Source organism: Hypanus sabinus, chromosome 2, assembly GCF_030144855.1.
Source record: "Hypanus sabinus isolate sHypSab1 chromosome 2, sHypSab1.hap1, whole genome shotgun sequence".
NCBI classification, from domain to species: Eukaryota; Metazoa; Chordata; class Chondrichthyes; order Myliobatiformes; family Dasyatidae; genus Hypanus; species Hypanus sabinus.
In genome coordinates this window covers 132,216,577-132,239,114 of record NC_082707.1, presented here as the reverse complement: position 1 = coordinate 132,239,114, position 22,538 = coordinate 132,216,577, and the positions used below count along the sequence as shown (strand labels likewise).

The 22,538-nt window shown below is 40.3% G+C and overlaps 1 protein-coding gene across 13 annotated transcripts in view; it reads right to left on the bottom strand.

Annotated features, from left to right (window-relative positions):
- The window catches only part of LOC132383951 (alpha-(1,6)-fucosyltransferase), an 825,511-nt gene that overhangs the window by 249,864 nt on the left and 553,109 nt on the right, over positions 1-22,538 (bottom strand). For 2 of the 13 annotated variants that reach the window (XM_059955235.1, XM_059955200.1), the window contains one exon: positions 18,365-18,466. The exons of the other annotated variants lie outside the window; for them this stretch is intronic. The gene's annotated coding sequence lies outside the window, so the exon portion shown is untranslated. The remainder of the gene's footprint in view (positions 1-18,364; positions 18,467-22,538) is intronic. 13 annotated transcript variants of the gene reach the window in all.

The following is a 22,538-nucleotide window of genomic DNA, read 5'->3' as shown; positions in this document are numbered from 1 at the left end:
TGTGGGGGGAGGATGGATGGCCCCTTATCTCTATCATCTCTACCTAGTGGTACCATTTATCCAGACACAGGAGGTATTTGATACGTGGGCGATCAGCAGCTCTGCAGAAAGTGCACAAGTGGTTCTCCACCAACATTCATGCTCTTGAGGAGTTTAAGGCAGCTTTCCCTAATTGCCTGGGTTCTGGAGGCATTGGTGATGAGGATCCTGCAGCCGGAAATGGTTCTGGGAACTGAACTGGCATTCTGGCTGATGATTTGGAGGGTCGTTCCATAAGACACTTGTCTGTTCGGAGGCCCAGGGTGACGAGGCTTTTGAGGTCAGTGGGCACCTCCTGAGTAGACAGCTTGATTTTCACAATGGTAATGGGCCAGCAACACTTCAGCTGCATTTCTGAAATCCATGGATTTCATGGTGTAATCCAACACTGAGCATGAGCCTTGACACAAGCGGAATATCCGATCTGCTGTTCCTTTTCCACTTCCCAGATGGTTGAAAATCAGGTACATCTCAGCCATAAAATCTTCATATTGGTTACAAAAAGGGCCTTATTGTCCCAGTTAGCTCACTGATAGAAGGTCAGAGGCAGCCCAGGTAGAGTTCACCCACACAGTGGACAGACAGCAAAGGCAATTTTGCCTGGGCCTGTAGAATGCAGTGATGGTTTCAGCTCCAAATTTAAGATGCACTGGGACAGAAAGTTGCAGCTCAGGCTGGGGATCTATCGAAGCATTGGAATCCGGTGCTCTGAGGGAGGAGGTTGACTGAGGTGTGGTTGCTGTATTGAGACAATGGGTTGATTGAGAGTTGTGACCAGATGCTCAATGGTTTCCTGTTGCTTTTGGATCGTGTGCTCCTGTTGACAGATGACTTCCTTTTGGCAAGCAAATTCTGTAGGGTCAATTGCTGGTTTACTCATCCTGTCAGGAAATGTAGAGGAGGCTTGACCAAAACAGAGCAGCAGAGACCCTCTAGCAGTGAGCGTAAACTATGATAATGAAATGCAAAACAAGCCACGAAGGAACCAATACTTAACAAGACAAGGCAACAGAGTAACTGACGTCTAGGAGCAACTGACTGAGGCTGGCTGGCTCGTATGAGTGAACAAGGTTTGTGGATGACAGCTGGGTTTAAATAAGTTGCAGCTGAGGGGTTGGAAGTGAGTAGCAGATGATGTTTGTTAGGTGGGTGGAGACTGGGATGTGCCTGCCTGTGCATGCTTGACAGTTAACATATAACGTGAAAAGAAATGGTCCAAATACTGACGACTGCATAGCATCACTAGTCACCAACAGCCAACCAGAATAGGCCCCCTTTTATCCCTGCTCTTTGCCTCTCGCCAGTTAGCTAATCTTGTATCCATGCTACTATCTATCTTGTAATAACATGGGCTCTTATCTTGTTCACCAGCCTCACTTGCGGCACCTTATCTTTTGAAATTCTAAACAAGCATCCACTGACCCTCCTTTGTCTATCCTGCCTGTTAATGTCCTCAAAGAATTCCAACAGATCTGTCAGGAACAATATTTCCCCTTCAGGAAACCATGCTAACTTTGGCCTACTTTATCATGTGCCCCCAGATACCCTGAAACCTCATCCTTAATGATGGACTCCAACATCGTCCCAACCACTAAAGTAAAGCTAACTGGCTTATACTTTCCTTTCTTCTGCCTCCTTCACTTTTTAAAGAGTGGAGAGACATTTGCAATTTTCTACTCGTCTGCAGCCTTTCCAGAACCTAATGATTCTTGAAAGATCATTACTAATGCCTCCACAATCTCTTCTGTTACCTCTTACAACCCTGGGGTGTAGTCCATCTGGTCCAGGTGTCTAATCTACATTCAGACATTTAACTTCCCAAGTTCCTTCTCGTTAGTGCTCACTTCTGCCCCCTGACACTCTCAAGTTTCTGGCACACTGCTAGTGTCTTCCACAGGAAGACTGATGCAAAATACTTATTAAGTTTGTCCACCATTTCTTTGTCCCCCATTATTATCTCTCTAGCATCATTTTCCAGCAGTCCAATATCCACTCTCACTTCTCTTTTACTCTTTATACAGTATATCTTAAAAAACTTCTGGTATCCACTATTGGCTAGCTACCTTCATAATTCATCTTTTTTCATCTTACAATTTATTTTAGTTGCCTTCTGTTCATTTTTAAAAGCTTCTGAATCCTCTAACTTCCCACTAAGTTCTCAAACCTCTGCCAAGTTAGTTTAAACCCTCCCCAATAGCTCTAGCATCCTGCCCACAAGAATACTGGTCTCCCCCAGGTTCAGGGGTAGCCCGTCCATTTTGTACAGATCATACTCTCCTAAGAAGAGATCCTAATGAACCAGAAATGTGAAACCCTGCCCTCTGCACCACTTCCTCAGCCACTCCATCTGTACTATCATCTTATTACTGCCTTGACTAGCATATAGTACTGGGAGAAATCCAGAGATTACTACTGTCATGGTCCTATCTGGCATTCCCCACCTTTTCCCTGTCCTCCCTAATTGGTCCTTAATTCCCACACTTGATTCCCAGTCTTTCCTAATTTCTCTCAATCACTAGCACCTGATTTCCATTAGCCACCCAAGGACAAGACTCCGACAGCGCTGGTCGGCCCTTGCCAGATTGTTGGTAGAGAGATATTGCTGCAAGTCTTCAACCCCGTATCTCTTCGTAAACCAAGTCTCCCAGGTCCTGACTCAGCCTGGTCCCGATTCTACACTCGCTACAGAGATTCTGCCTCTGCGTCGGAGTCCTGCACTTGGGTTTGTTTTCCCGCCATGTCCCTGTCACAACTACTAACTTGGAGGTGCTGCTCTTCACCCTCTTCCTTAACTCCCTATACTCACTGCGCAGGAGCCTTTCCCTCTTTCTACCCATGTTGTTTGTGTCAATGTGCACCATGTCTCTGGCTGTTCACCGTAACTCTTGAGAATCTTCTGCAGGCACAGTCAGACAGCTGAGACCTTAGATCCTGGGAGGCAACATTGTAGCTTCTCTTTTGCGGCCACAGAATCTGCTTCTGTTCCCCTGACTACCGAGACTTCCATCACCATCGTTCTGCCCAACTTTATCCATCCCTGCTGAGCCTCAGAGCTGGCCAATGGCCTGAGTGCTGCTGATGTCATCTCCCCCAGCAGTATGCAAAAGGGTATACTTGAGGCTAAGGGGAATGGCCACAGGATAACCCTGCACTAACTGCTTGCTCCCTTTACTTACTGATGGTCATCCATCTAGTATCTGAAGCCAGCACTCTGCTTGTGACCACTTTAGTAAAAGACTGATCAATGAAGTTTTCAGCCTCCAGACCCAATTCCTTTACCTGTCAGTCAACATTTCTTGCAGATGTGATCATTAGGGAGACAGTTAGGTACCCTGAAATCCACTATCTCACTGGAGCAGTATTCTACTGCATCCACTTGTTATACTCCTAACTCTTCAAGCTTAATTTCTAGCCTGTGCCTGTTCTCACCTAAGCCTGGCCAGTTGAACACTTCCCACTCCAACAATGGCTGCTCCCACAATGACTAATCTTCTTAAACCTCACTTCTTTTTATTGGCCCTTGCTGTGTTAGTATTAGCCCAAGTGATCTCCAATTCATTCCATAATATCCTGCTCTGCAGACAAGTCCTAAAATGTCCCACTTGCTTTTTAAACTGTCGCATAAAGTCCACAAGGAACTATCTCCAGCTCACTCCACAATATACCTCTCTGCAGACAATTCCTGACATGTACTATAAAGCAAGCTAGCCAATAGTGGTTACCAAAAGTTTTTTTAAAAAATATACTGTATATTTCCCTGTCAAAGGAATAGTTATTAATCTGAGATCTCTTTTGAATAGATGCTTCTAATGTTTGCATATTTGCGTAACTTTAACAATATTATCCTAAACAAGTCCAGTTTGAAATGGACTTCTATATCCTTTAGGTTCCTGCAGTCATCTAACTCTAGAAATGGGTCCTTTGGATGACCGAGTGGGTGCTGACTTCAAGCGCACATTTCATCAAAATCACTTTTGTTCTCCCCACATTCTCAAAAATTCCCTCTAGATTCCATTACTCATTTACCTACAAGGGACGGGACGCACAGTGGTTAAATAACTTCTAACCTATATGTCCTTAGGAAACTCACAGTCAATAATTTGAAAAGTCCACACCGACCGTACTGGAGATCAGAAGTGAATCCAGGTAAGTGAAGCAGTGAGGCAGCAGCTCTGGAAGCTGCACCAATGTATACTTTGAGTCATTCAGAAATGAAGAACTATCTTTAACAAATGCTCATGAACCTGATGATTAATGGGAAATAATATAAGAACTTCCTATAATGAAACCAGATCTGTTAGAAAAGCCTAAAAGGACTGGCATTCACACCTAAAACAGTGACGGATATTTCCTCTTTCATGTAGAAGTGGAATTAAAATACAGAATTATGAAGCTGCCACAAACAAGCGCAAAAGGAATTCAGAAGTGTTATTTTTCCTGGAGACTATTTAGAACATAATACTTACAACATACACAGGTTCTATCACATAGGAAAGATACATTCAAAGCAAGTCATCAAAAGTACAGGAAGGGAAAACAAGTCATGCTTATGGGTTTTAACTTGAGGCAGACAATATTGTTTATGCTGTCCTGGGCTTTTGTTGTTGATGTGGCCCTTGTGAGCAATTTTCACAAGTGCAAATCTAAAATCCTTCATGGGCCCTGAAATTAGTAGCAATAAAAAAATTGTTTTTATATTGTTTTAAGTACAAGAGTTTTGTCTTTAATACCATCAATAGTTGATATTTTAATAAGAATATCTTTAATCAGTCCTGACATCAGGACTGACCTTTAGATAAGATGTTCTTCATCAATTGGACTGATATGCTCAAGGGATGTGGTCAAAATCTTCTGAGCACAAGGCTTAAGCTGACCCAAAATGTTAATGTATTTAAGATCTATTTCATCCCTTCACTTTGTTATTCCTCAGTTTAAAATGAAGCATAACAAAATAAATTTGTAGATGACCTGTTAAAGTAATATTTACAATTTCTGAATTTTGTTATTGATGGATTGCTAAACTCTGTAGCTTTAGGGATTGTGGTATGGCAGTTCTCAAACTGGAAACTTAGATCATACTTTCCATAATTATGAAATATACTGATATTAAAAAGGCAGAGGTTTTAAAAAGATTACATCAAAAAGGATGGGAAATGTTTTGACTGAGCATGAACACCAGCATGGCGGATCCTGTTTGTTTGAATAGCAACAGTGAATACTTCAAAAGAACTGTATTACAGAAGCAGTACAATGCAAATATTCTAGTACATTGCCCATTTATTTCAAGTAAGAGGTCATGTTTTCACCTGGAGGTGTTTGTGAACAAGGATTTGATAATGCAACTTTTTCTCTCCCTCAAAAATGCTTTGTGTCTCTTTTGTCACACTAATGACATATCCAGACAACGGATTTATATATTTTTATTATTGGTGCCTTTGGGATACCCTTGTGTCAAGAAACAATGAATATAATGCTCTTCAGCCAGTCTTCTTTGTCCAAACTTTAAATCAGCAACTTTAAATGATGGACGTCTCCCTTTGGCTAAAATTTTAAATCCTGAAAGTCTGTCATTTTTTCCAAAATGCTCACAGTTGACGTTTTATACAAATCTCTTGAATAGTTCTCACCTCCAACCCCCATACACGTTTGCAACTGTTTCCATTTGGACAGTAATACCTAAAGGCATAGAGCGCACTTAACCAAGGAATCCTTAGACTTAATAATCTCCAACAACTCAACTTCACTTGTGTAGTAATGCCACTCAAGTTTTGGGTTGACAAAACTTTGATAACAAAATATAACTTGCAGCACTGCTCTGCTCCATCTTTCACTGAACCATGAGATAAACAGCTTCATTTTTCAATTTGGATCTGTAGCAAAGGGTGTGCATAATAGGACTGATATCAGTTCTGGAAACTGTTTACTTTTCTTTAACATTGCCAGCAATGTTCCTTGATTAGGTGTCTGGCTCTGAAAAGTGGCTTGATGTCCTGGTGGTTAATTTAAGAAGAGTACCCAATGAGTTATCATGGATCAACACAAACTTGACAGAAGCCAATGGTCATCTGCACCACTGCCAAGGACCTGATCTTAAAATGTCACTTGCACACGAGGAACTACTGCAAGTTGTTCGACTACTCCATCCATTGATGTGCATCAATAAGACTGCAAGCCATTTGGGTAAAAACAATGTTTCCACTGAAGTAAAACAGATACTAAATAAATTACTCTTGCTTCTACGTATGATCTGACAAAGTATTCTTAGTTGAGGAAATTAATATGTTTTTGGATTGGTTGAAGCTTTTCCTTCCCATGTCACTCTTTGTCATTTTTGTTATTTGCTTCAACACAGTTTGTGCTATGCCCCTTCTCTGCATCAACTTACAAATCTCATGTCATTACCTAATTCCATGTGTTTTGTATTCTTCTTTGTCACTTATTATAATAGATATTCACAGTCCTGGGCTTGGGTGTTTCTTGTTTTTTTTTGCCAACCTCAGCCTTCTAAACACTAGCAACTGACATTTCTACAAATGAAAGAGCTGTTTTTGAATAAATTAAAATTCCATTGATTTTTTTTATTTAGCTTCTGGTCATAAATGGGAGCCATTCTTCAGTTCTTCATGTAAAGGAAAACCAGTAATCAGTTTGAAGTTAAAAAGATAGTTTTGCAAACAAGTGGGGTCTATAGAGCCACAGACTTGTTGACTCCACAGCACCTGGTCTAACTTCTAAAGAGGTAGGCATTGTAAGTCAACGGGGTTATTTAATTTAACCAGTCCTGCTTAAGTGTCTCAGCCCAAAATATTGACTGTACTCTTTTCCATTGATGCTGCCCAGCCTGCTGAGTTTCTGCAGCAATTTGTATGTGTTGCTCAGATTTCCAGCATCTTCAGCTTTTCTCTTGTTTGTGATTGGGTTATTTAATTTGGCTGCTTCAAACCAGACAACACAGGCCGTTCTTTAGTCAATGGGAGTAGACAGTTGATATGGTTTTCTCATGGATTAGATGGGCCGAAGGGCCTGTTTCTGTGCTGCACTTCTCCATGATCTAAGTGTGCTATTTGTTTGATGATTGTGATTGATGTCTGCTTATCACTAATTATTTAGACGAGGGAATAGCTGGCATAAAAATTACTGTTGATCTAGAGATGGAATTGGTGCAATGGAAATTTATGAAGCTGGCCCTTGATGGAACCAAAGAAAATCCCAACCTCAACTGATGTTTAGGCCATGCTTAAAAATCGGTTTCTAGATAAGCACTCAAGCATCTACAAAATTGGAAGACAAGTTTATGGCGATAAATTAACGGGCTGACAGGAAGCTATAAATCAAACAAACTACATCATTAAAACATTTTACCAAAAAGACATCTTATTTTGATAACATATGAAAGGAAATTATTTGCTTCTTGTCGAACAATGAATACCAGACAAATAAGTTGACCTAGACTTTCTGAATATGCTCGAACAATGCATGGGACAACAATGTCAGGAGCTTTGAAGTGTTTCAACTTTATTCTAACAATATTCACCACTGTTGGTGGAGGATGCTTTAAAGATGGACTAGCTTCTCAATTAGTGTGATCTCTTTAAAATGTACAGTTCAGAGTTCAACTCAAATACAGAAGCAAATAGTTATTAGAAATGAAGATGATCTATTATGGTGTCCTTGCTAGTATACGTTTGTAATTACAGGCTCAAAGCATGTTTGAAAGTTCTTAAATGTGTCTTGTATTACCCAGAAGACAGACAACTCTTCCCCTCCCCTTCCCCACCCCACCACTCCAATTCCTTTGGAAGCATTCTGAGGACTTGTGCTTGTAAAACTTCCCCCTGAGCTTATCCTATGAACTGACAGAAATACTGAAAACAATGAACTGGGGAAGATTATGTGGAAAAGGTACTTGAGGCTGGGAAGTCACCTTAGACTATGACATAGAAGAAGTAAAATGTGCAATAAGCATGAAATTAGTGAAAATTGTTCTTCTTCCTTCATATTATGACTAAGACCAATGCTTTCCTCATAAAACATCACATATGGTTGTTTGCAGAGATTGCTGGATATTGATAGAAACTTTGTTTTTAGCTTGCTTTACCTAACCCTCACTCTGCTGCCTGACCTGCAAAATTCCTCCAGCATTTTGTGTGTGTTGCTCTTCTGAACATTATTAAACCTTCCTGAATTACAATTGACCCCATACAGAAGTACATTTTCATGTTTGCATGCATGATTCACATGCACCAACTTTCTGCTGTGAGGTGCTGTTTTTAAAAAAAAACTTTTCTGTAAATAGCATACAAAATAATAGATTGTGAATTTTGGAAAACATAAATCACTTTTCATGTGCTAAGAAAAGGATAATTTACTTGGTGATAATCCATTCTAACATATGGCTACTTTGCAGTTTCATTGTGAACCAATCAATAGTGCTTGTCATATATAGTAGCAACAAAGCCAAAGATGGGGATAAACACAAGATCGGCAAAGGAGGATTCTTTTTAAGGAAAAATCTGAGTATAAATTAGTGAAAAATAGGAATACAACTAGATTATTTTTAATTTACATGAAAGGAAGAGATGAGTGCTATCTCCCGGAAGAATAGTTAGGGGGTACAAAGAAATAGGATTGGAGTTGCCAATAGTTTTCTTTCATTTTAAATATTATTATTATTATTATTATTCAAAAATAACACAGGTACATTGAAGTTAGAACACTTAGTTTTCATCAGTCCTTCTGGTGTAAGATACTACAAACATACCATTAATTCTGACTAATGCTGGGAATCAATTAAATGCCATAATTATTAGTAGATAATTGGAAAAGGCTTAAGGATGAAAACACCCCTGGCTTACTTAGTAGGATCATTAAAGAAATGATAACTGAGATCGTGGCTGTATTAGTAATTATTTCCCAAAACTCCGGAGATTGTGGAGCAGTGCCTATAGGTTGGTAAATAGCCCATGTGGTACCATAACTCAAAAGGAGAGGAGGGTGTAAAGAGAGGGCAACTATAATCCAATTAGCTTTGCATCTGTTATGGATAAATGTTAGAAGCAATTATTATCAAAGTAATAGCAGCACTTTTGAAAAAATTTCCATCTAATCAGTCAATATGTTTGCATAAAGGTGAAACAGTGCCTCATATTTCACTCAAGCTTTTTTTGAGCAAGCTGGCACCGGAATAAAGCTTGCCAACAAACATCCTACAATACGTAGAGTACCCATAAAGGAAACCACATCATTGCAAGCTGCCAATAGTTTATGAACATAAATGATGATAAGATTACATTATCTGTCCTAAAAGGGTCAACATCTGTGACTCCTGAAGTGACTCAGTATGGCTCTGTAATTAAAAGTTTTCTACTTGCATTCTACATTCTACACTTCTGTTACCATAAATAGTCCTTGTTTACTTAATAAATTTCCAAGTATGTGTAATAAAAATATCAGAATCTGAAAAACTAACAAAGCATATTCAGATGATCCGTGTCCTTCTGTCACTGACTCAGCTCATATCTAAATTCCTTGTAGGGTTTCCCCTGTTGAAGTTCATTGGATAAATAACCCAAATCCCCCACCTCTTTGTTTACTTGGGCCAGCAAAGTAAAAAAGACTGGACAATAGAGTTCCTATTTAATGATGTCAGATTTTGTTCTGATAGATACAATTCAATGCCACTCATCAAAGACATCATTGATATTATCATTAGATTTGCATCTGCAAAAGAATGCACAATAGGTATCAATAATTGCATTGCTATTTATTGAGCGTATAGGCAATTAATTCAGTTATCCTTTGATTGTGTTCCATAACTACCATATGGCATGTGTTGTTATGACTCCCAATTAAAACAGGAACAACACAAAACTGTCACTCTGTAATTTATGACCCTTGGAAAGCTGTCTCATTATATCATCCAAGCTTCTGACTGCTTTAGTGAAAACCACTTCAGTCAGTAAACATGACCGAGGTCCTTCATCTGGTGAAATGATGCCTCTGCATAGACTGCATGGTGTCTGTTTCATGATTAACACCTATTTCCACAATAGTCCAAATTGAACAAACTATTTAATTTCTTCAAATTGTTTTGAATAAAATCCTGTCCATCTATCAGTGATCACTTGTCTGCAGAGACTCTAATTTCCAGGTTACTTCCAACATCTGTAATGTTGATTAATTCAAATTGATCTTGGAAAAAAAAACATTGTAAAATAGATCAGTTTTTCCACAAAATATGATTACTTTGAAGTTCAGTTCCTGCACCATTTGTTACTTTTCCTTAGAGAACTGATAAACAACGGAGTACTTTAAAACGTGGTATAAAACTGACAAATCTGCAATGACTGCTAGTAAAATCAAGTTCAACTTTATCGACATTCAACCGTATACATGTATACTGCGAAACGAAACAACGTTCCTCTGACCAAGGTGCATAACTCAGTCCATATAACTCAAACACAAAGTATTATTACTACTAATCAATTAACAAATATTAAACTATATTCCAGAATATTGACACTTAACATAAGGTGCATTTACTATATAGGTCAAAAAGTAATAAGCATAATGCTACTGACATTTGTAATGAGACCTAGGTGGTGGCAGGAGTTCAGTAGTCTCATGGCCTAGGGCAGGGGTTGGCAACCCACGGCTCCGGAGCCGCATGCAGCTCTTTCACCTCTGTGCTGCGGCTCCCTATGGCTTTGGAAAATAAATGATGAGTATTTAATTAAAATGTATTTTATGTTAGTTTGTTAGTTTTTGAAATGTAATTCTAAATTTGAAGATTATGGTGATCTTGTACAATCTAAATAAAACGTGTTTTTTGTCGCTATTAATATACGTCATCACGGCCAATGCCTGACACCCGCCAGTGTGCGATTTCTTTAATTTTTCAATCCAAGGTAGGCTAACTATGGAGAATTCTAAAAAAAGAAAAGTGACTGAAGAAAACAGAACGTTTAATGATATGTGGGCAGATTCATTTGCTTTCACTGCTGACGAGACTGGTTTACAGGTATGCTTAATATGCAATGAGAAACTAGCAAACAACAAAAAGTCAAAAGTCGCAAGATATTTCCAGAATAAACACGCAGCCTTTGCTCAAAAATATCCGGATGGAGATGAGAGAAAAAAAGCCGTTTCGGAACTGATGCGGAAGGTTGATCTGAGCAAAAATCATTTCAAGAAGTGGATGATGTCTGGAAAATCAACGACATATGCTAGTTTTGTTGCCGCTCAGGAAGTAGTCAGGCACGGGAAGCAGTTTACAGATGGTGAATATATAAAAGAATCTTTCATTAAGATTTCAGAACATCTATTCACGGACTTTAAAAACAAGAGTGAAATTCTGCAGAAAATCAGGGATATGCCCCTCTCTGCAAAGACTGTCAAAGACAGAACCATAAAAATGGCAGAAGACATCACAAGACAGTAAATTAAATACAGCAATTCAGCTGTGGCCTATTCGATTGCCTGTAACGAGTCTAAAGACAAAGGTGATATTGAACAAATAGCGCTGTTCTGCCGGTATGTAAACTCTACCAGGCCACAGGAAGAAATGATTGATTTGATATCTCTAAAAGGCCAAACACGGGGGGAGGACATCTGTGAGGCTGTCTTGAATTGTTTAAGAGCCAAAGTAATAAAGACCACCCACCTGGTGTCAGTAGCTACTGATGGGGCACCAAGTATGACAGGAGCGCACAAGGGATTTGTGGCTTTACTGCAGAAATCGCTGGACAGAAAGCTGCTGACTTTTCACTGCATCTTGCACCAAGAGGCACTGTGCGCTCAAACATTTCCTCCGGAATGCACAGAAGTAATGGATGTTGCCATTCAGATTGTCAATAAAATAATGGCAAAAAGTTTAAATCACCATCAATTCTGTTTGTTACTGGACGAGCTGGAAAGCGCATATTCTGATCTCCTGCTGCACAACAAAGTCCGGTGGCTGTCAAGAGGGGAGGTGCTGAAACGCTTTGTCGCGTGTCTGGAAGAAGTGAAAACTTTCCTGGGCAGCAAAGGCCTCACCGTTCCTGAGCTGGAACAGCCAGAGTGCCTGTAAAAGCTACACTTCATGGTAGACATGACAGCGCACCTGAACACGCTGAAGACAGCTCTTCAGGGGAAAGGACGCACAGCCCTGCACATGTTGGAGGATGTTTTGGCATTCCAGCGCAAGTTGACAGTGCTTGCCAGAGATTTACAGAAAGGCACATTGTCTCACTTCCCCAATTTGAGAGAGTTCAAACAAGCTCACGACATGATAAATTCAGAGTATTTACATTCTGCAATCATCACAATGCAAACATCATTTGGGAAACACTTCTGTGAGTTCAGAGAGGTAAAAAACACATTATCCTTCCTGGTCACTCCCCGAAGCATCGATCCATCCCTACTGAATACAACTGCATTGGCAGGTGTGAGTCAACCTGATCTTGAGATGGAACTGGCCGACATCGCCGACAAAGACATATGGGTGTCCAAGATTAGACGCCTGACAGCAGACCTTGAAGATGTTGCCCGTCAGAAGGCCGTTCTTGCTCAGAATCACAAATGGAGTGATATTGAAAACCTCCCCAAACCAGACAAACTTGTGTTTGAAACATGGAATGCTATCCCCGACATTTATGTAAACATTAAAAAGTATGCACTTGGAGTCCTGTCGATCTTTGGATCCACATATGTATGTGAGCAGGTGTTCTCCAATATGAACTTTATTAAGAACAAACATCGCACACGCCTCACAGATGACAGCTTGCGATCCTGTGTGAAGATGAAGGTGATGTCATACAGCCCTGATGTGCAGACACTGTGCGTTGAGGTCCAGGAGCAGAAATCCCATTAACCAAGTATGATAAATATTTTAATTGCCTATTATTTTACATATATTCATATTTTTCATTGTTCAGTGAAATAGTCCTTTTATTTTTCAGGTTGACAGCTGGCTGACGTTATTTTTGGTTTGCTGCTGGCGGACAATTTAAGTTTGGCGTTTTTCATAAGTACAAGAAGGACTCAAATAGACATTGATTATTTTACTTAAAAGTAACCTTCAACTCAACGTCTTTTTTTCGGAGTTCAGAATGTTTTTGTTGCATGCAGAAATGTAATTTCGTTTTCTCTGCAGGAGTTCATCAATTTCATAAAAGCAACACATTATAGTTTGTTTATACATAGCATAAAGGCAAAAAAATGTTGTATGCAGTGTTATTTCATTTTAAATGTCAAACGGGTTTTGTGGCTCCCAGTGTTTTCTTTTCTGTGGGAAACGGGTCCAAATGGCTCTTTCAGTGGTAAAGGTTGCCGACCCCTGGCCTAGGGGAAGAAGCTGTATCCTATCCTAACACTCTTTGTCATAATGCTATGGTAACTTCTGCCTGATGAGAGGGAGACAAAGAGAGAGGACAGATGGGAGGGCTTCTTGACAATGCTAAGGGCCTGTGTACACAGTGCTCCTGATAAATAACTCTAATGGGTGGAAGAAAGACCGATTATCCTGTTTTTCCTTCTTTTTTGGTGGCTCACGCATGAGGAGTGTGAATGTCGGTGTCAAAATCCTACAAAGGTCAGGTGATAGAGTGTAAAAGGAGTAGATTCAGGTAAGGCTGAATGGCAGGTAAGCCATTTCCTGGCTGCACAGGCACAGGAAGTGTCGGCATCAGAGGCCTAAACTAGGCTGCAGATAAAAGGAAGGTAGGCTCCAGCGGAGTGTGCCAGTGATAGACTGAGAAGGTTTTTGGCTTAACGGGCTTCGGCGTGAATAGCAAAGGCACAGTTAAGATGAGGCAAATCTTTTTTTTTAGTACAGAGTAGTCAGCGTGGAATGCTCCTCCTGTCAGATGTGGGAATTCAGGGTACACGATAATTTCCCTGATGATGATATCTGTGGGAAGTGCTCCTAACTTCAGTGCCTGACTGACTGGGTTGAGGAGTTGGAGCTGGAGTTGAATGTTCTCAAGATCATCTGGGAGGCTGAAGATATGATGGATAAGACTTTTGAAGAGGGGGTCACATCCAGAGTACAGGCTTCGGACAGTAGATGGTTGGCCATCAAGAGAAGCAAGGGAATTAAGAAGTCAGTGCAGGGTTCCCATGTGGCCATTCCTCTCAGGAACAAGTATACAGCTTTGAATACTGCTGTGGGGTGACCCATCAGAGCCAGGCTCGTGGAACTGTGGCTGGCTCTGAGGCTCAACAGGCAAGGGTAAAGTCAGACAGTGTGGTGGTTATAGGAGACAGAAAGTAAATTCTATGGCCACAAAATAGACACCAGGATGGTGCCTCCTGAGTGCTAGGGTCCAGGATGTATCAGAGAGGCTGCAGGATATTCTTAAGGGGGATGGTGAACAGCAGTGCACATTGGCACCAATAACTTATGGAGAAAAGGGAAAGAGGTCTGACATAATGAATATATAGTTCGGAAAGAGACTGGAGAAGGACCTTCAAGCTATTAGTCTCCAGATTATTCCCGGTGCCACGGGCTAGTGCAGGTAGGAATGGATGATAGCATGGGTAAATGAGTGGTTCCAGGGATAGTGCAGGGAACAGCATTTCAAGTTCTTGGATCATGGGAACCTTTTCTGGGGAAGGGGTGACCTGTACCAGAGGAATGGGTTGCAATTTAACTGGAGGGGAACCAATATCCTGGCCAGGAGGTTTGCTAATGCTACTTGGGAGAGTTTAAACAGGTTTGATCGGGGGCTGAAAATTGGAGCACCAGGTCAATAAGGGAAGGATTGGAGCAGAAGGTAAATGTTAGGAAAAGTAGTGAAAGGCAAAAATTGAAATAACAGGTATGATGGGTCAGACAGTTTGAAGTGTGTACATTTTAATGCTAGGAATATAATGGGTAATGGTGATGAACTTAGAACATGGATCGGTACTCATAAATAACAAAGTTGTGGCCATTACTGAAACTTGGTTGAGAGAGGGTCAGGGGTGGGTTATTAATGCGCCAGGTTTTTGAAGTTTTAGAAAAGAAAGAAAAGGAGATACGGGGGTAGGGGGGTTGGAGTTGCACTACTAATCAAGGGCTGATGGGGTTGAACTACAGATACACCCCTCCCCAACAGCCACATAAAAGGGTTGTTGTCATGGGGGATTTCTACTTTACTGATATAAACTAGGACCTTCTTAGTGCAAGGGGTTTGAATAGGGCAGAATACGTTAAGTGTATCCAAGAAGGTTTCTTTAATCAATATGTGGATACTCCAACAAGTGGAGGGGTGATATAGCTCAGATGCAGATATAGGCAGAGAAATGGCAGATAGAGTTTAAGATGATGCTCCTAACCTTCCCCATGGAGAAACCATTTATGTGCAGTGATGAATGGTCAGCCTGCGACTTCCGAATGTCCACAAACATCTCTTTGGGTTTTGGCCCGAAAGGTTGACTGTACTTTTTTCCATAGGTCTGCCTGGCCTGCTGAGTTCCTCCAGCATTTTGTGTGTATTGCTCAGATTTGCAGCATCTGCAGATTTTCTCTTGTTCGTTATCTCTTTAGACCTGTCCACATTGATCATTCTGGATTTCCATGAGCCAGTCAACAGGGATTGGAGGTGGAGATGGTAAGTAGCTTTTAATTCTTTGGCGCTATCATATCAGAGGATCCGTTCTATGACTAGCACCTAAGTGCCATCACAAATAGGCACAGCAGCACCTCTACTTTCTTAGAAGTTTGCACAGGTTCCTCATGCCATCTAAAACTTAGACAAACTTCTGTAGATACACAGTTCAGAGTGCCCTTATTGGTTGTGCTATGGCCCGGTGTAGAAACACCGGTGCCCAGGAACAGAAAGTGGTGGATGCAGCCCATTTCCTCCCTCCCTACCACTAAGCACATTTACATGGTGTGCTGCTATGAGCAACCATCAGCAAATACTCCAACTATCTAGGTCATGCTCTCTTCTCACTACTACCATCGGTCCCACACCACCAGGTTCACGAACAGTTATTAGGCTCCTGAACTGGTGTGGATAACCTCAGTCATCATAACTCTGAACTGATTCTACAACCTACTGACTAACTTACATGGACTCCACAACTTTATTTTAGGCTTATTTGCAGTTTTTCTTCTGCACAGTGGTTGTTGCCAGTCTTTGTTCATCACAGTTTTTCATAAATTCTATTGTAATTCTTCATTTTTCTGTAAATGCCTGTGAGAAAATTAATTTCAAGGTAATACAGTAAATTTTATTTTGACTTGGGGGGTGTTGAAATTAAGCGTTAATGGAATGACTTTGATGAATCATCTTTTGCTTTTTCCAACTCTTACACAGATCAAGAATAAAATCTAATGTAATTGCAATAATATTATCAACCTGAATTCACAGGAAAATGCTGCTGAGTCTGCAAATTGTAGGTACAGTAATGTGCAAAAATCTTAGGCGCATAAGAGAGGGGAATCATAGTTGGGAAAAGAAGGGAGAGGGGAGGAAAGGAAATCACCAGAGAGAAATTCTGTAATGATCAATAAACCATTTGTTTGGAATCAAATTACCTTGCTTTGCGTCACCACCCCCCCCCCCCCACCGCGCCCCAGCACACCTTCTCTGCCACCTGCCCTATACCTTTCCCATAGTGTTCCACCCTTGCCATTCCAACATCCTTTGCTCCTGCCAAATTTACAAACTCACTCTACTCCACGTTGACAAATACAGTACTATGCACACCCAATACATTTGGAGGAGACTGTACCCGGTGACCCCAACGTTTACTCTTAGATGTGAGCGTCCAGAGTTCTGGTAAACCTTAGTTTAAAAAAATGGTCAAAGTTTCTTGCGGAGAAATTTAAGCATGTGAAAATATTCCACAGACTAATCTGTAGAAGCCCAATGTATCCAGGTGAGCAGCAGTGCAAATCCAAATGGTTTTATTTTGCTGAAATTACATGCAAACTGAAAGGACATGGTCAAGTGCCACTGGTTATGGATTTTCTTTAAACACAGGGAACTGGTTAGATAGAGGGTGAAATTTATAGGGAACATAAGGCAGTTTATGGTAAATAGACTACAATTACACATTCAGAACTCTGGTGGAACACAGCAGGCCAGGCAGCATCGTTAGAAGAAGCACTGTTGACGTTTTGGACCGAGACCCAAAGGTGTTCAGCATCCCTGAAATTTAATACAGTGGGAAGGAAAGTACAAAGGCTAACCATGCTAAAACTCTGCTCTCCGATTATACATTGACTTCATAAATGTGTAGTTTTTTTGTCTTCTGGCTAGCTGCTGAAGTGCTAAATAAGTTACATAAATAAAATTTCATATATACTATATTTTTACTGCATACATTACTGTCATATGCAATTAGATTTGAGACAGCTAACACTATGCATTTCACTGTATGTTTCAATGATACAACATTATTTGTCTAGCATTTTGTAATGTGCGACTTTGCAAGAATAAAAACTCAAATAATATTGTTTAGTTGATTATAATTATGAATAATAACAGGGAAATGAACAATTTCAGAATTCACTGGAGGTATTAAATTGTTCAAGTATATAGCAATCAAATATTGTTGTTAATGGGGGCATTAAAAAAGGAACTGAACTTTCATACATCTGGGAAATTGGTTTATATTTGCCATATGTACCAAGGTACGATAAAAATAATTGTGTTTTGTTTTATCCATACAGACCAATTCAGTATAATGGTGTATTGAGGTCGTACCAAGTATTGGGCACAGAATAAAGCCACAGTACAGAGAAAGTGCAATGCAATTAGTCAGTAAGGTGCAAGGTTACAAGAAGGTAGATTGTGAGGCCAAGAATCCATCTTATCCTACTAGGAAAACATTCCATAATCTTATAACAGTGGGACTGCAGTGGGCAGAACAAGTGCCATATTAAGCTGCTTGTATCCAGATAAGATACTTTATATAGTGCATTGATGAACATTAGTGAAGGCCACAGGGTACATGCCAGACTTCTTTAGCCTCCTGAGGAATCAAAGGCATTGAAGAGCTTTCTCGGCTAAGGCATCAACATGGTTGAACCATGGCAGGCTATTAGTGATGTTCACTCCAAGGAACTGGAAACTCACAATCCTCTCAAACTCGACACTGTTGCTGTAACAGGGGCATGTGTACTGACCCTTTCTTGTAGTCAGTGACTAGCTGTTCTCTTTTGCTGACATTGAGGGGAAGATTGTCGTCAAGACACCATGTCACCAGGCTTCCTGCACTCCAACTCAACATTATCTGAGACTGGCCCACTACGACGGTATTTTCTCCAAGCTTATAGATACTGTTAGAGCAGAATCTGTCCATACCATCATGAGCGCACAGGGAGTGGGGTTGAGGGCTGAGGACTCACCCTTGTGGGAGTGATTGCCAGCGTTGAGAATAACTGAATGACAATTAGGTTTAAAAGCTTTTGCTTGATGTGCAGTGGAGAAATCATTGCATTCCACTGGATCTAAGAAAGGTAGGGAAGGACAAAGTTACTAACGATGATTATGAGTAAACTGAAAACCAGTCATAATGATGAGTTAGCTGGACTTATATAAAGGTTAATAGGAAAATGTACAATTCAGATGTGAGACCTCATTTGGAGATACTGGCATCAGGCTTCATGACAGAGATGGAAGGGATCAGACAATACGATGCTGCCACGAATGAGGGAGCTCAGTTATGAAGATGCAGCATGTTAGGAAAGTTAAGACTGGTCTCTTCGGAAGAGGATTAGATTTATTTGACACATGCACATCAAAACATTGAAACATACAGTGAAATGCATCGTTTACATCAATGACCAACATGGCCTGAGGATATGTTGGAGGCAGCCTGCAAGTGGTGACATGCATCTGCCAACACAGCATGGCCACAACTTGCTAACCCTAACCTGTATGTCTTTGGAATGAGGGAGATAACCAGAGCACCCAGAGGAAACCCGCACAGTCACAGAAAGAACATAAAAACTCCTAACGGATAGTGATAGGAATCACTGGTGCTGTAAAATGTTACACTAAATGCTACACTATCATGTCACCATGAAAAGACTGCAAAGAGATTTGCAAGATGACAAGAGCTGTTGATGGTATAGATAAAGTAAAGGGAGTTGGAGAGGTGACTGAGAAGAAGCAGAAGAGTGGGGTCAAATTAATTGATCTTTGATAAAAAGCTGATACAGGCATGTAAATGTATATGAATCCTGGGACTGCAAAACTCTTTCCACCACCTCCAAAAAACTAAACTGACTTCCCCAATTACTCCCTTTTCTCTTTTGAAAGGCTGTATATTCTGACAAGAACCAACAAGCCACTTGAAGCAGTGACCCTACAGCCAGACCAATTATGTTATATTTAAATTATGTCTCTAATATGAGAAACACAGCAAACAAAATAAATTGACAATGACAGTAAATCAAGAGATAAAATGAGATGGGTCAAAAATAAACACACATTCCCATTGCTCAAAACACTTAAATCTGAATTATTTTCAACATAAGTCATGACTCCATTGGAGAAAACACAGCCATCAAAATTTGAAAATTGCAAGTTGAAGCCAGCACGATGATCATATCTCTTCAAAATAGTGCAATAGGTGCTGGGGAAGCTTATGTCCACTTGTGCAACTATAAAGAGTCTTGATTTAGTTGGTTAGCTGAACAATGGTAGTTCCAGCATTACTACATGGGTACATCAGCTTGGGTGTTTGAGATGAAATCTCTGGAGTAAGTTTGACACCTCAGATGTCTGACTCTGAGTCAACACTGCTGCTATGTCAATGCTAAAACCAGATGCTGAACTCAAAATACACACTTTAATATATTAAAGGAAAGAGAGCAAAGTTGGAAATTTTTCAGAACTAAATTTCAAAGATCAGATCGTCAGGAGCTGAAGGCAGATCAGTGAAGAAACAGAAAATAAAATGCTGGAGATAGCTAGGAGCCAATGCAGCACCTGTAAAGCAGGAAACTGAGTTCATGCTTCAGGTCAGGTTATTCAGATCTAGACAAAGTTGGTGAGTAAGCATATTTCAGAAACAAGAGCAAAGAAACAAATGGCAATTTAGGGATCAGTGAAAACTGAAAATGCACGAGACAGCAGAATCGGAGTATATGGCTCTGCAAAGGTTGTGGAGAGCATCAAGAAATCAATTTCAGTACAGTACAAAAAAATACTAAATTAAAATAATCTGCTGGAAGTGGATAAAAGCCACAGCTGATAAAGTTTGTACAAGAAAATGTATTTATTGCAAAATATAAAAGTTGCTGAACTTCAAAATGTTAAATTTTGCAGATAAAATTTTATTTTCTTTTAAAGATATTAAGTTTCTGTCCTCTGCATCAGGATAAATGTAGCCATTAGAAGCTTCCTGTTCTCATTATCTTACAGAAAGTGTAAATGCACTGTCAGCTGGAAGACTATCAAAGCCATTTTTTAACAGGCTGCCAGCAGTTGATTCAGGATCTAGTGTCCACCTGCATCTCATGCTAATTTTGGCCATGTGCTACATAGGTACAACTCACACAAACCACCCAGTACCAGCATACAGTCAATTAATGTGGGACCTCACAAAACCATGCAATCTTCCAGCACAACAGAGGTCCTTTTTCTGTCATGCTGATGTCAGAATCATTGCAAATTAGTTTTGACTATACTTCTATCTACTTTAATCCAACAACTTTGTTGACGGTCTTATCCACATTATGTTATTGTCTATTTAGCCTTGACTTTGCTCTTCTATGTATCTAAAAGCTACTAAAAACTCCAATGCCAAAGTATAAGCACAGGCCAACCCCCTTTATAATTCTACTTCCTGATTGCTGTTGTTTTCTGGATAAACAACTCCTTAATTTAGAAATCCTTAAAATTATTTTAAAATCCCTCTCATTCCCTGCCATCCTATCAGTGACCATCTCTTTAAAAACAAGATAGTTGTGTTATTCCAGAGATTTTTAATCACCCCATCTTTAGCTGCCATGTCCTCATCTGTCATCTTATTAAGCTGTAGAATATAGGACATAGACAGTCAAAATGCTTCTCCACCTCTTTATAAGTCTAACATCCAACTTTGATCAAACATTTAACTGCATGTTCTAATATTCTCTTATAAAGCTTGGTGCCAAATTGTGTTAGATCATGATCAAGAAGCTGACTGAAAGCTTGGCTACAATAAAGGCATAATATAAAGGTGTGTGAACTGTAAGTTTACCTGAAAGAACTGAGCAAATTGTGTCATATCTTTGAGACATGATTGTACCAACTACTGCTGCCCTGTTAAATGGTCTACTTCTGTTATTTGCTTTCTAGGCAGCAACATTTACAAGGCTTCTGACACTGCAACATTTACACATTGTCATTATTGTTATATATCGAATTGTCTTTCAAAAGGTGCATCCAGGAAGGTTTCTTAAATCAACATATATAGTCCAATAAGAGGAGGGACCGTACTGGAATGGGAATTGGGAAATGAGTCCATTCAGTGGGAAAGCAGTTTCTGATGCTGGTTTCAGATGGCGCTGATGAATCTCAGCAACTTCTGGCTGGTTGACAATGAAACAAGGAAAACAACTAAATACTTTGTTAATCATTCTTTTTCTGGTAAATGATCATCACAAGCAATAGTCTGCAACTTCTCTTTGAACTTGGAGGCAATTCAAAGTGACAAAACTGAGCCGAGGCAAGGCAGCAGGCCCATCCCAGAGAACAAGGAAGACCTGAGGTTTGATCAATTTAAGAGCCAGGTCAGATACAGGCTGAATTGAGCTGGCGGGGGTCTAGGCCCCAGAGTGCTCCAAAGTGGCTGAACCCGATGTTTGGATGATGATTTAAGCACCAGGCTGAATCAGAAATGTCAGGCTGAATCAAGATGGCAGAGTCCATGCCCCAGGGTCTATCAAAGCTACTGAACCAATGCTTGGATGATGATTTAAGCACCAGACCAGATTGAAAATGTCAGGGTAACGGGGCCTGAGCCAAAGAATGGGTGGTTCAGCTTAGTACCCTGTGACATTTATTCTGCTCTGCGCTGAACTGAGGGTCTGGGGACTCATTGTGGACAATAGTTTAGAACACTATTTGCTTACATTTATTGTTTGCATGATCTTTTCTCTGCACATTGGGTCTTGACGGCTGTTTTTTTAAAATGGGTTCATTGGGGTTCAAGATTATCCGATTGTATAGCTTTGCTAATATGCAGGCCAAGCTGATACGATGGTAGTTATCTGTCTTCGTGAGAGATCCAGACTTGGGGACAGGGATAATGTTTGAGAGCGACCACTGTTCTGGTTTGTCGCCTTTCATCAGTGCCATATTACATATGTCCAGCAAGATGTTGTCCAGGTCACAGTTCTTAAGGACATCTGGTGGTATCCCATCTGGTCCAGCACTCCTGCCCTGTTTGAGTGCATATTTGGCCTTCAGTTCCTCAATGTTGTCATCGATGTCAACTTGCGTAAGTCTCATGGGTATGTCTTCTTCTTCTTCTTCTTCCGTGATTGTTGGAGGGCTTCCCAGCAGGCTCTTGAAGTGGGTAAACCATGA